At 36.8% G+C, this 12,456-nt stretch overlaps 1 protein-coding gene across 4 annotated transcripts in view; it reads left to right on the top strand.

Moving 5' to 3' along the window:
• EPC1 (enhancer of polycomb homolog 1) overlaps positions 1-12,456 on the top strand; it is a 64,913-nt gene that overhangs the window by 1,789 nt on the left and 50,668 nt on the right. The gene's annotated exons all lie outside the window — the stretch shown is intronic.

Below are 12,456 nucleotides of genomic sequence, written 5' to 3'. Positions count from 1 at the left end.
AGGGGGCTGGGGGGAGAAAGGTGGGGCACGGGTTGATCTATTGTATCTTTTCCTTTTCTATGTATCAAAAGTAACTGCAAATTAGTTAGAATGGCGATGAAATTGTATCTCTGGAAAATTGTAGTGTCGCATGAACTATGGCCCGGCAGAGGCATGACCTCACCCTTTCGCTGGTTTGTGTAATGAAGCAGATCCTTAATTTTTTTTTTCAATTCTGTACCTAGAGTCCAGTTTTCCTCAGTGATGAGATTTTTTGGTCTCACTCCCAAAATAATCTTACAGTGGCTGGAGATGAAAGGTTTTTAAATTATTTTTTGCAGCCAATATGGAAGGGTTTGGCACACACTTATTGTGCAACTAGTCCATTGTTTGCTTGTTGCGAAGTTAAAGGTTCCATCCACGGCTGGTTATCAAGCCCTAGGGTCCCCCTTGCTCGCGTGCTTGCATATGGAAATCTCCTAATGAAGTCTATAGGAGTTTGGGTTGTGTATGAAGGTGGGGTTGAAAAGAAGGGAAAGCCTAACATAGTCCTTCAGATTTTAAGAGGATTCACCTGAGGTGGGTGCGTTTCTTTCCTATTGCTAAGTGGAGCATGCATTTTACATGTATTTATAAATAGATATATGTTAATGTGTGTTGTTTTCTTTTGTTACAACCTACAGATCACCTCGGTTCTAAGTGCAAAAGGATTAGAAGGCTTTCTGCTAACGTCCATATTAGGTGTAAGAAAACAGAAGTGATTAATGTTCTAAGAGGGGTGGGAAGACATAGTCAAGCCCATGATCAGAGCATATATTGGAAACTCAACAGGTTCAGGAACAAATCTGACATTAAATTTAACACATTTTTAAGGAATCAATGTGCCTGTTATTTTGGAGTGATAAAAGCTGATAATTTTAGAGGCCTTTGCATCTATTTCACATTTCAATGTCTTCAGTATTTTCAAAGAATAAATTTGACAAATATTAGGCAGTTCGAAACAGTCTCTAAACTTCTCATGAATGTTTAAATCTTCAAAAATGCATTTAGATTTTATTTTAAAAGGAAGTTTGATCATTAAGTTAACTAGTTTTATGGAAACTGATATACAACTTCAGTAGATCTCTGTAATGGTGTCTTATTTGTTATTTTTTTTTTAAAGGAAGGTAGATTTTGCTTCTGTCTTAGGTAAAATACATCTTGCCACCTTCTGCCAGTAACAAACATATATCCAAGAGAGCAGTCAGCTTTTATCATCTCTGCTCTGTCAGACAAGATCTGCTTTTATGGATTCTTGCTGAAGCAGAGACCTGGTGGCCTATGACAGTGCAATATGGCCATTACTTCTTTGGTGTCCTGGTACAACTCTTAGATCTTGAGGACAACTATCAAGATATAAACCCTCTTAGAAAGTGTGGATTTTGGCCGTCCTCCATTTCCATTTCTGAGACTTGATCACTAGGACATAAAGTTGGCATTTTGGGCACAGTTTATGCCAATAGAAATAGTGCCAGTTGTTGTTGAATCTATTACAATTATTATCAATCTTAGAGAATCACTGGTTATTTAATTCTGATGCAACTTTTCTTTTTTGACATCGTTTAGACCAATGTTCAGTGTGCTCATCCATGGACAACAGTACTGAGCACATGATAAACTGAGTTGCTTACTGAAGGTATTTTCATGCTTTTCTTATCATCCCGCACCATGAAAGTGACTATTTCTTGTGGCTGCAGCCTGTGCATGCAGGCCATGAACAAACTGATAGTTGTGATCTTGCTGCTCAGAGTCAGTTCGAGCTCAGTGAAGTCAGCAAGAGCATGAAATCTGAATGGAAACTCGCTTCACACTTGCTCCTCTCTCTCCCATTCAGCTGGGGCTACTCTTTAACTTTGGTTGTGGTTTTGCAACTTCAAAGCTGCATCTGATGAAAGTGTCTGGTTTTACTCCTATCAAATCATAAGGTGAGAAGAGTGAAGTACTGATCTTCTCCAATTCAGTGGTTTTCTCACTTATCTCCTCCTTCCTTTTTGAGCCATTGTGTTGCCAGTAAGGAGTACTCCCTGCATCTTCTGCAGAAATTCCTGGAAGAGTAATTTCTGTGGGGTGGCTCAATCTTTATTGTGTTTTCCCCACCTGCTCCTTCTGAAATTACTGTATGTGGAATTCCAGGACCTAAAGCATAAGAACTTTTTTTGGTGGGTTTTAAAATTTTCTCCCTTATATATACCTCCATTTCTAAGGTGACAAAACTAATATATTTTTCTTCTAATACAGTTTCCCTTTTACCTAGAAAGTCTATATAGACTCCAGACACCTTTAAAAGATATTTGGGTCTCTTGGCTTAAAATTGTTTGAAGTATGGCATCCTACTATAAATCAATCTTTTTCAAGAGCTTAACTCAACCTGGCTGACCAAAATGTTCTTTGTGCCTTCGTGACATTCTTCTTATGAATATTACTAGTATTATGTACTCAAGTAAGAGTCACGGTAAAAATGGCTGTCTAAAATTGTCATAGTAGTGCAAGATGTGTAGATCCCAGGCAGATATAATCAACTTCCAAAGTTAACCAAAATTCTGTGCAGATAGTTCCTCAGAAGTGGGCTGGTGGTGTAGAAGAAAGTTGTTTGGGGCTCAGTTCAAACAAAAGCCATACCCCTTGCTTCTCATATGTTGTGCTCTCCAGTTTCCTATGCTGATAATATACCTTGGTGCCTGGGATTTCTGTCTGTTATCTTTTGAGGATTTTAAAGTATTCATTGTGTTCTTGATTCAACAAGATTTCAAGGGTGGGGGGGCTGTCTTTACATTGGAGACTTTGTGACATATTCTTGTTTCTCACCTTTCTTATTTCATGACTTTGCTAGCTGTACTTCTCCACATCATACTTGTCAGCATCAACTCGTACCAATGAATAATTATTTTTAAACTTACTTCAAGGATCATCTGTTTCCCAGCTGTGAACAAAGGACAATATATTACACACCTGCTTCAGACTCTCATCCTGTACAAAGTGAGGTCTCTCCACACCTCTTCCAGACTGATATTTGCATGACCTTTCAGTGTTATGAAATTATCTGCTCTAATTCCTATATGCCAGAGGAGCTGCTATAGCTAGCACATCCTTCCACCTTTTAGCAGTCTTCATATTTTTCCTCTCTTAGCAAATAGCACAAGAAGTCAATTCATGTTACAGTGAAGAGACAATCCTAGATTTTAAATTCTTTAGTAAATATACAGGGTGGGGGAATGTCAGTGCTTTGAAATAGAATTTCTGTCTTGTTGCTGGGAGCAACAAAATATGCCTTGGACAGATGTGACCACACACCAGTGGATTCAGGTCCTGTGGGCTCCTTTAGACTCTTCGCTAAGTCACATTTCCAGTATAACGTGTCTGTATGGACTGTCCAGGAGCAAGATAATACCAATACTATAAAATTCCTTAATAGGAAGGTTTGTTCATCAATTCTCTACTGATAGTAGCTAAAGCCTAAAATTGGTGGTCAGAAGGTATTGCAGTGCTTGAAAAGTCAGTACATTTGCTAAAAATTATTCTCTCTGCTTATCTCCTGATATAAACAACAGAGAGATGGGAACTGCCAAATAATACGGGAGTCCTAGTCTTCACTACTTGTGCAGGGATGCTCTTGGATGCTCCTGAATGGTAAATGGAAAGTTGCTCAGAGCCATCCAACACCATACAACAGAAAATAGTAGTTACAGACGCAATGTCTTGCTTGGAGCACCAGTAAAAATAGCAAGTGCTCTAAATGTAGTTCACAGGAATTCTGAGTTGGAGCAAATGACTGAAAATGGGGGATGCTGACTCGCCATCTTCTGTTACTGAGGAGAACCTGGATCACTTTTGCTAGGGAATGGGAAAAGGATGAGTTAGATTTTACAATGCACTGAGGTCTGGGATTTCCAGAGGAAGAGAGAAAAGGTGGGGTTGGATCTCATCCCTGCTTCCAGAACTGTCTTATGGATTTTATTCAAAAATGTTTAAATGTAAAATGTAGGAATTCCAGGGAACAGTGAGCAGATTTGTTCCCCCCAGAGCAGTCTTCTTTTTGTCAGGTTCGGTTTTGGTTGTTCCTTGGGACAAGTGCATGGTTAGAGATCTGGGAAATAGGCCTGTAAGGTGGTATTAACTCGTGCTTCCCTAGATTTACAGTAAGTTGTGCTTCTGAGTGAATTTGAATCCCTGTATTGTATACATTTAATGTAGAACTTCTTTCACATGCCTTTAGATGAGTATTGTTAAATCTGTAATCCTCAGTGGAAAGAAACAAACCAAGTAAATCACAGCTTTAAAAAATGAACAACAAAAGGACCCCAACAACAGCAAAACAACAAACCAACAGACACAACCAAATCTTGGATTTCTGCTGTGATAAGAACCGTATCTTAAACTTAACTGAGTATCCTGATCAGGTCTCCATCTGCCTCCTGTGATTAGTTCAGATGTGAATGTCCTCACTTCATCAGACATATCCCATGCCCCTGAGTTTGCTAATATTGACCTGTGCATGATTTAGGTAATGAAAAGTTAGCTCTTAATCCTCACTTCCCTTCAGAGCCTTGAGAAAATTACTAAATGGAAGCAAGACCTCTGGCCTCACAGGGGTGTGCATCTGGAATATTCATTAACACAAATAAGAGTGAGCTTTCCATGTTTGTTTAAACAGGCTAAAAAATCAGGTGACAGATCTGGGGATTTCAGCGTTATGGACATCCCTTTCTATTTACTAAAGAATCTTGGTGGTGCCTTGACCTGATGACTAAAAGGATAATTTTCTGAAAGGGTCCTTTTACCTGACAGATTTTCATCTGTAATGCCAGGGGTAGACAGGGCATGTTACCCAGACGGATTTATTCAAAAGGTTTTTTTCTCAAGAAAATCTAAAATTTAATTTAAAATGTTATAATGCAGAGCAGCTGTATTATTTCTGATGGTCTTAAAGGTATCCCCACAAGGCAGAACATCTTGATGTCTTTAGACAAAGTGATTGTGTATTCACAATTCAAGAAAAGTGCCACAATCAGCATCTTCTAAGGAGAAACCATGCTGGATAACACAGTGGGGAAAAAGCATACATCTGATGACTCTGCATAGACACTTTCTGTTTAGCCCATATTCATCTACAAGCACATAATGAATGAAGATTCCATAAGAAAGTATTCTGATTTCTTTTGTCATCTCTGAATCAATTTCCAAGTTAAAAAATGGGTGTTCTGGGAATCTGTGGGATTTGGAAGGTCTAGTCAAGCAGACTTCCAGATGAGCTACTTTAATGTGAGAAACTGTTTTCCTTCCCATCTTTCATATTCTCCCTTGATTTTTTTTTTAAATTAGGTTGTGTCTCTTTATGCTAACACCCTTCTTGAGTTGCTTATAAATCAGAAGTTCAGCAGACTTGGCACATGTGACCAGTAGAAGGCTGGTGCACATTAACCCCGGTGTTAATGACAGGGGTCTGTCGTGTTCTCTTGGTCAGAGGAGCAGAATGTCAAAACAGCTGTAAAACTGACACACTGCTCAATAAGAGAATGAGAATGGAGTGTCTTTATCGGAGATGGACGAGGGGGTTAAAGTCTTACGTGCTTATAATCTAAAGGATTTGAGAAAACCACTTTCCATTTGGCTGTGTTTCTCAGGTTGCCCTTACAGCAGATTTGGGGGTTTCACGGGGAGGTGAGAAGAAAACACTGATGATATCACAACACCTCAGGCCATAGCCCACCTACATTAGTGACAGAGAAAATAATCTAATCTGATTTCTCTATTTTTCTTCTCACAGCAACTACATGTTTGCATCTAAACCAAAACACTTCCCTCTCAACATGTGCCCATCTCCCACAAGTTGTTTGCATTCTCTAAATGTTGAAAAACCTCAGAAAATGTATTTTCTTCAGGTTAACCTTATCAGAGTTTTATATTTTTATGCCTCTGCTATCATTTAAAGATATACAGATATAGATATCTCAAAACAGTCTCATCTGATCAGTTTTATGTTCAGGACTAGCCTCCTCTGCTGGATATTTACAGTCAAACTTAATTCATTAGGCCTTTTTTCCCACTAGTGCAGCATTATTAATTTATGCATTCTGGAGTGTATATATAAACATTCAGCTATAAATATGATCATGATTATTTGTACCCCAGAAGACAGGCAATATTTTTATAACATTCACTCATGCTTAACTGAATATAAATCAAACTACACTGCATAAAAAATCCACTTCTAAAATTGAAAGAATATTTGTATTCTTGCAGACTAATAACAAGCCTTTGAAATCCAAAAGCTGACTTATTTGTATATTTTTCATTTCTTTGGAGACATATTTATTTAGGTAAAGATGGTATAGCCTGTATAAGGTATTTAATAACACATTTGTGTTAATTTGATGTGGAATTCAGAGTTCACTCACACTGTAGGTATGTAGGTAGATCCCACTAACATTAAAATTGAAAAAACTAAACATATATGTTAGGAAATGCCTCTTAATTCCAAGATGCAAATGTACTTTCCTGCACCAAAAGATTTCTGAAGCCAAGCTAATTCCTGTCTAAGAATAAGTCAATGTTTTCCTCATTGTCTGAGGGAAGCAGATAACATGCTTTCATTCTGATTCAGGAACTGCAATTGAAAGCATTTGGCTTTCTGTAGTAACTCCACATTATTTAACATCAGCAATATAATTCTGAAGTTTGAAAATACTTGATCATACTAACCAGGAGCCCTGAAGCACTTGAAACAATTTTTTATAGATTGACTTGCAAGACAGGATTTCTATCTTGGGAATGTGAGGTAAAAATCTAAAAAGTTAGAGCATATAATAGTAAGACATTCGGGTCTTCCTATTGAACTGAATTTGCCATTTTATTTGCATTTACATAGAGCCAGGCAACTACCAGGGTAGAAGTAAGTTTCTGAAGTCATGCAAAGGCACAGAGCCTGTCCCCAGTTAACCCCTTTATCCTGGGTTGGGGTGTGAGCATTGGCAGTTGAGGTTTATATAGTCATGCCATGTGTGTTTGTGGTGGGGGGTTTTTTGTTTGTTTTTAGCTTAATGGTCAATTGAAGGATTTGGGACAGTGTGCAGACCCGTGTATGGCGATAATTTCTCTACTTCTGTTTTCCTTTCTTAGCTTTCCACCTTATACTATGCAGAATATCAAAGATAGATATCCTTAGCTCTTTGATTGATGAATTAGCAATTGTGTTGGCAGGATAAGGTAGGGCTTTTTTATTTGTTTGGTTTTTTGTTTTTTGTTTTTTAAACTCAGTTGTGGTTTTGGTTGCTTTTTTGTTTTGTTTGTTTGCTTGCTTGCGTTTTTTGTTGTTTGTGTTGGGTGTTTTTTGCAAGAAAAGCATAAGGTTTTTGCCCTTCACCTGGCTCTTCTACTAGAAATCATACAGAATCATGTGATTAAATTTACTAGACTCAGAAATTATTCATGTGTTATAATCTGATGTTTGCGGAAGTCCATGCCTAAGTAAGAGGTGGTAACCAGTCCACCCAGCTCAAATTGTGTTTACCTAATAAATTGTGATTTTAGTATTACTATTGTTTTGTATCTCAGAACACAAAATGTTTTAGATAAAGATTAAAAAAAAAACAACCCACAGCATAAAGTCAGACATTTTTTGATTTTGTTTTGTCCCTCTTTATCTTACTACTTAATCTTAAAAGATTAATTTGTGAAATGAGTTGGATGACTAAATCAAGAATTCAAGGTGTGTCTAGCATAGTATTTTAGAGGGGATATGTATTACAGAATGAAAACATGAAAGAGAAACTCATAAATCACTTCTAACACTTAAAATTCTTCTGAATCCATTAAAACTTAAAACAGGGGAAGATGTATTTCAAGACAGAAGTCTCAGCATAATTTGTGTCTTTTTACCACCACTGTATCTAAAAGAATAATTGCTTCCACTATAACATTTTCCCTAGACACATAAAAACTTAAGTCTCCGAAACAAGCTATATAAAGGGAACTGATTCTTTTCTGACAGTACTAAAAAAACTCCATCAAATCCTTTATGCTTTCAGATAGAGTCCATGTTACCATTTTCTTGCCTATCTGTCAAGTGATGTTGGGACAAATGTTGAGTCTGTAAAATAATAATCCTAAATAATTAATTCCTCTTGAAGTCTTCCTAGTCCTCCTATGGATACAAATGTGTCCACCGCCTCTAAGAGTTTGTCTGTTGTTGGAAAAGTACAGATCTGGCAATAGCTTTTGCTGCTCCTCTCTTAGTTTTGTCTCTTCTCAGTAAGAGAATTGCTGTCTAGTGGCTTTTCCTTCTCTTTTGGATATGGCTCCATGGCATATCCATTTGAGTATCAGCTTAGTTTCCCTGAGGATGCTGGACTCAAATTTTCCTTTCAGTCATGGAAGATTGTTGCCTGTTGTGCCTCCATATTAAATATTTTGTCGGCAGTTTTGGAATCTAAAGGATTATGCATACTTATATTCTGTTGAACAGTAACTGAAATAGGTTATTAAATGCAATATTATCCCTTTTCCATCTCTATTTGGTATTCTGCAGTCCAAACTGGAAGTGCTTACAAAAAATATAAGGTAACTGAAGGATTTGGCCATGCAGTACACGTTCCTACTTGCTCACTAAAATTTATATATATACATAAGACAAATTAATCTCCCTTCCTTGAGTCAAGAATAGAGGAAGAGATTTACTTGGTCACTACTTCAAATTATGATTCAGAGATCTTCAAATAAGCTTTGCATCTCAACCATGAACACATAAAATAACTCAGTGAATATATCATACCATTCTTTGAGACACCAAAGTTATGAAACACTAAATTATCTTTCAGAAAAGTGGCAGAAGTGATCACAAAGGTGTTCTACACCAGTTTTGTAGTGTGGTGTCTGAACTGTTCAAATGTGTGTGACAGTTCCATTATCTCTTTTAAAACAGACAGTTGATACAAGTAAATAAGGTGAAATTCACTAAGAATTACACCTGTTCATTTATGGTTGAAATCTTCATGCTATTAAGATAATTTCTGTATGCATGTACTTTCTATTGTAATATGACATTTTATAAAATAATGAAGTGTCATATTTGCATACATGTATCTCATTTTAATTCAAACTCTGTGTATCTCATTGAGATGATTTAAAATAATACAGCTATCTGAAATGTTACAAAACACATACAAGAAAGGTAGCTGAGAAGCAAATTTGAACAGTAGCATCACCAGCAAATGTAAAAGAGGAATATACATACAAAATCCATAAAAGCTTACTGCAGAACAAAAGAGATGCCTGGATCTTTCCAAATACCCCTAAGAGTAAGGCATTCTGGAAAAAAACCCAAGTATGGTAACTTCAGAACGTGTCATTTCTTAATATTTGAACACTGAAAGTGTGTGCAGCAGGAGAGACCAGTGACACTTCTTATCAGTTCAGAATACTCAGCATTTATAGGGATTCAAAAAAACCAGGTCAGCAAAATTGCTGTATAAATAAGTGAAGAGTTATTACAAGCAGGGTGTAAGGTAGTCACAGAGTGAGAAAAATAAAAATTGCAAATATTTTTGGATACGAAAGTCAGTGTATAGTTTAGTGTAATACAAAATATGAACAAATCCTAATAAAAAAACCCCAAACCCAGAAATGTTTAAGAAAGCTTGCTTTTTTTTTTTTTCTAAGTTGAACAACTGTCTCCTAGAATTTTCTGTCCTTAAAATACAAAATGCTTGAGGCTTGAAGGCAACAAAAATGACGTGGTTTAACCACGTCATGTGTAGTACTTTTGTGATGATTGCTGCTAGAATGGGAGACAATATTAAACCCATGTGCAAAAGGCTGTAATTCATGCTTAAGTAAATGACTGGAAGTCTTTCTTGAACTCAGAGAGGTTTTAAGCCATAAAACTAAATAAATACTAAAATTTGTAAAAACTTGTCAAACAGTACACGGGATTTGCAAACCAAAATAGCAAATTATGTTTTTGGGCTTCACAAACCCAAGTTAGAGAGCACAAGAGACCCCTACCCCTGTCTGTAAGTGCATGGCTCAAGTTGTATCTTTGCTCATAATGCTCAGCCTGAATTTTGTACTTTTGAATGTATATTGAAATGGTTATATTTACTAGCTGCATAGCTGATACATAAAGTGCTTTCATTTTAGTTAAGCTTGTTCTTTTAATTGTTTTGAGATCATAAAAAGATAAAGCCTTAAAGAAATGCCCCAAATTATTTCAGCAGTTAAAAAAAAAATGATAGCAATTCTAAATGTCTTTTCATTATATTTCAGTTACTTTACCTTACAGTTCAATTTTTTAAATAGACACGTAGCACTTTGGTTCAACAAATTAATTTATACTTACTGCTCTTTTACTGAGAGCTTGCAAAGAGTATTTTGGTCACTATACAGAACATACCAATTCTGTCATAGTGCAGCACTGATGTCTACAGATGTAAAGTGTGCATTTTGGTAAAAGCTACAAAATGGGAAAAAATCTAAAATATACCTGCATTTTCTAACTGAAAGGAAGGTAAAATGGAAATACCAGTCTGGTTATTTTCTATACCCTTTTCCTGTCATCATCTTTTACAGAACGGACATCAAGGCTGATGCCACATTGTTTTCAATTATCACACTTTCCATCTTATTAGCAAATTGATTTTGAGGCCTAATCATCTTCTGCTACAAAATATTTAAATACAATCTTTTATTGGTAAAACATTAAAAGCTGATGAGTCCAAGAGTTTCAGGCCAAAACTTTTTCTTAATGCACTGTCCTCTTTGTATCCAAATGTTATTGTCCATTCTGCTTGCTCTGCACTTTTCTCAAGCCTGTGGCAGGGTTGGAAATGCAAAGGTCAATTAAGGATAAGTTTGAATTTGATTATTCTTCCTTTATAGTTTAGGATATTTTCAATACTTTGCTTACAATTATGTTCATTATGTATTGTTTTCCTTTCATCAGAATAAGTGGAGAGTTGTATTTAATGGCCTTATTTTTTGCTTAGCTGCCAGGTGTTTTTTTTCATTTAATTTTCATTTAATTTTTTAAGTCTAAGCTAATCTATGATGGCATACTGTGATTTTTGGGTTGATTTTTTTTCAGCACCTTATCTCTCTGCTAATTGGATAAACTAAATTATTTGGTATTTGTGGAAAAGGGTGTAGATGTTTTACGGGCAATTTATTTTACGATTATATTTCTAGCTAGTGTGTGCTTTAAACTTTAGAATTAGACTAAAAAGCCATATGCATGTTTAAACATTTGGTTCTGATGTAACTACTGAAACACAAATGAATACAATGATAGTCCTTAGTTCATGCCACTCTTCTTAAAAACAAACAAACAAACAAAAAAAAGACAACAAACCAACAAACAAGTCTTCCTAAAAAAAAGTCTCATTGCCCCTAGCTGTCTTCCACTGCATTACCCATTTGCAGTACCGGTAGAATTTATCATCCCAGAGAGGTTATGAAGCCAAATGAGTTGCAGTTTAAGCAGTTTGGGAAACCTAGAGGGAAAACAGTCATGCAAATTGTTGGCTTGAAACTGCTGTTAACAACTGCATCTAGTAATATTTCACCTAGTGTCTAGTAGTGACTTAAGGCTGAGAATGGTGGTGGTATTATTATTATTACCATTATTAAAGAGGTGATGCGATTTTTAAAATGGTTTTTGTTTCTGTTATAGAGATAACTTCTAAAATTGCGAAGCAAACTAAGGTTTTTCTATTTTTTTTTTTTTTGTTATATCTATGCCGTATTTCTGAAAGTTCTGTTTCCCAAGAGTAGTATGTGATAAAGAACAAGTTCTGTCTACCAATTCTCGTGTGACAGTAAAAACGACAGTATTTTGCATTAAAATTGGAGGGACAGTCAACACACCTATCTCGCATTTTAAATGAAAATAAGCATAACTTCAATAAGATGGATTTTACTACAGAACTAGAATTCCATTATCACCTGGTGCGAGAACATACCTGAGCATGTAGTGTTCCTTAGCTAGACGGCTGCAGCCCTGGCCTGGCGGGAACGGAGTTTGACGTTCCTGTGGCCGCGCTGGGATGCCCTGGGGCGGCTTGTGCAGAGAGCACCGAGAGCGGGGTAACTCGGCATTTCCGATTCCTTGCTTAGAGCCGAATAGTGCATCAATTTAATCGACTCACTGAGATGTAAACGAGCTTCCCTAATCAGACATGCTCAAGTGAGTTCTACCCTTTGCCTGGGGTGAGCTCGCTTGAGCGGGTCACTGATAATAACTGAAGTCCACGCAAGGGTTAAACCAGTTCATGTGTCTGCATTTGCTGTCGGACTAAGTTTCTGAAAACCTCAGAGAAACGGGGTGGAAGTGCTGTTGTGGAGGTGCCCGGTTATTATGGTTCTTCACCGTTTTCGGGCAGGAGCCCGTGCTTCCCCTTTATTTAGCACGGACTCGAACTCCGTTCGGTGACGCGGGGAGGGACAGAG

Source organism: Corvus brachyrhynchos, unplaced genomic scaffold (genome assembly GCF_000691975.1).
Source record: "Corvus brachyrhynchos isolate BGI_N302 unplaced genomic scaffold, ASM69197v1 scaffold167, whole genome shotgun sequence".
Classification (NCBI taxonomy): domain Eukaryota; kingdom Metazoa; phylum Chordata; class Aves; order Passeriformes; family Corvidae; genus Corvus; species Corvus brachyrhynchos.
This window is presented reverse-complemented; position numbering and strand designations above follow the sequence as displayed.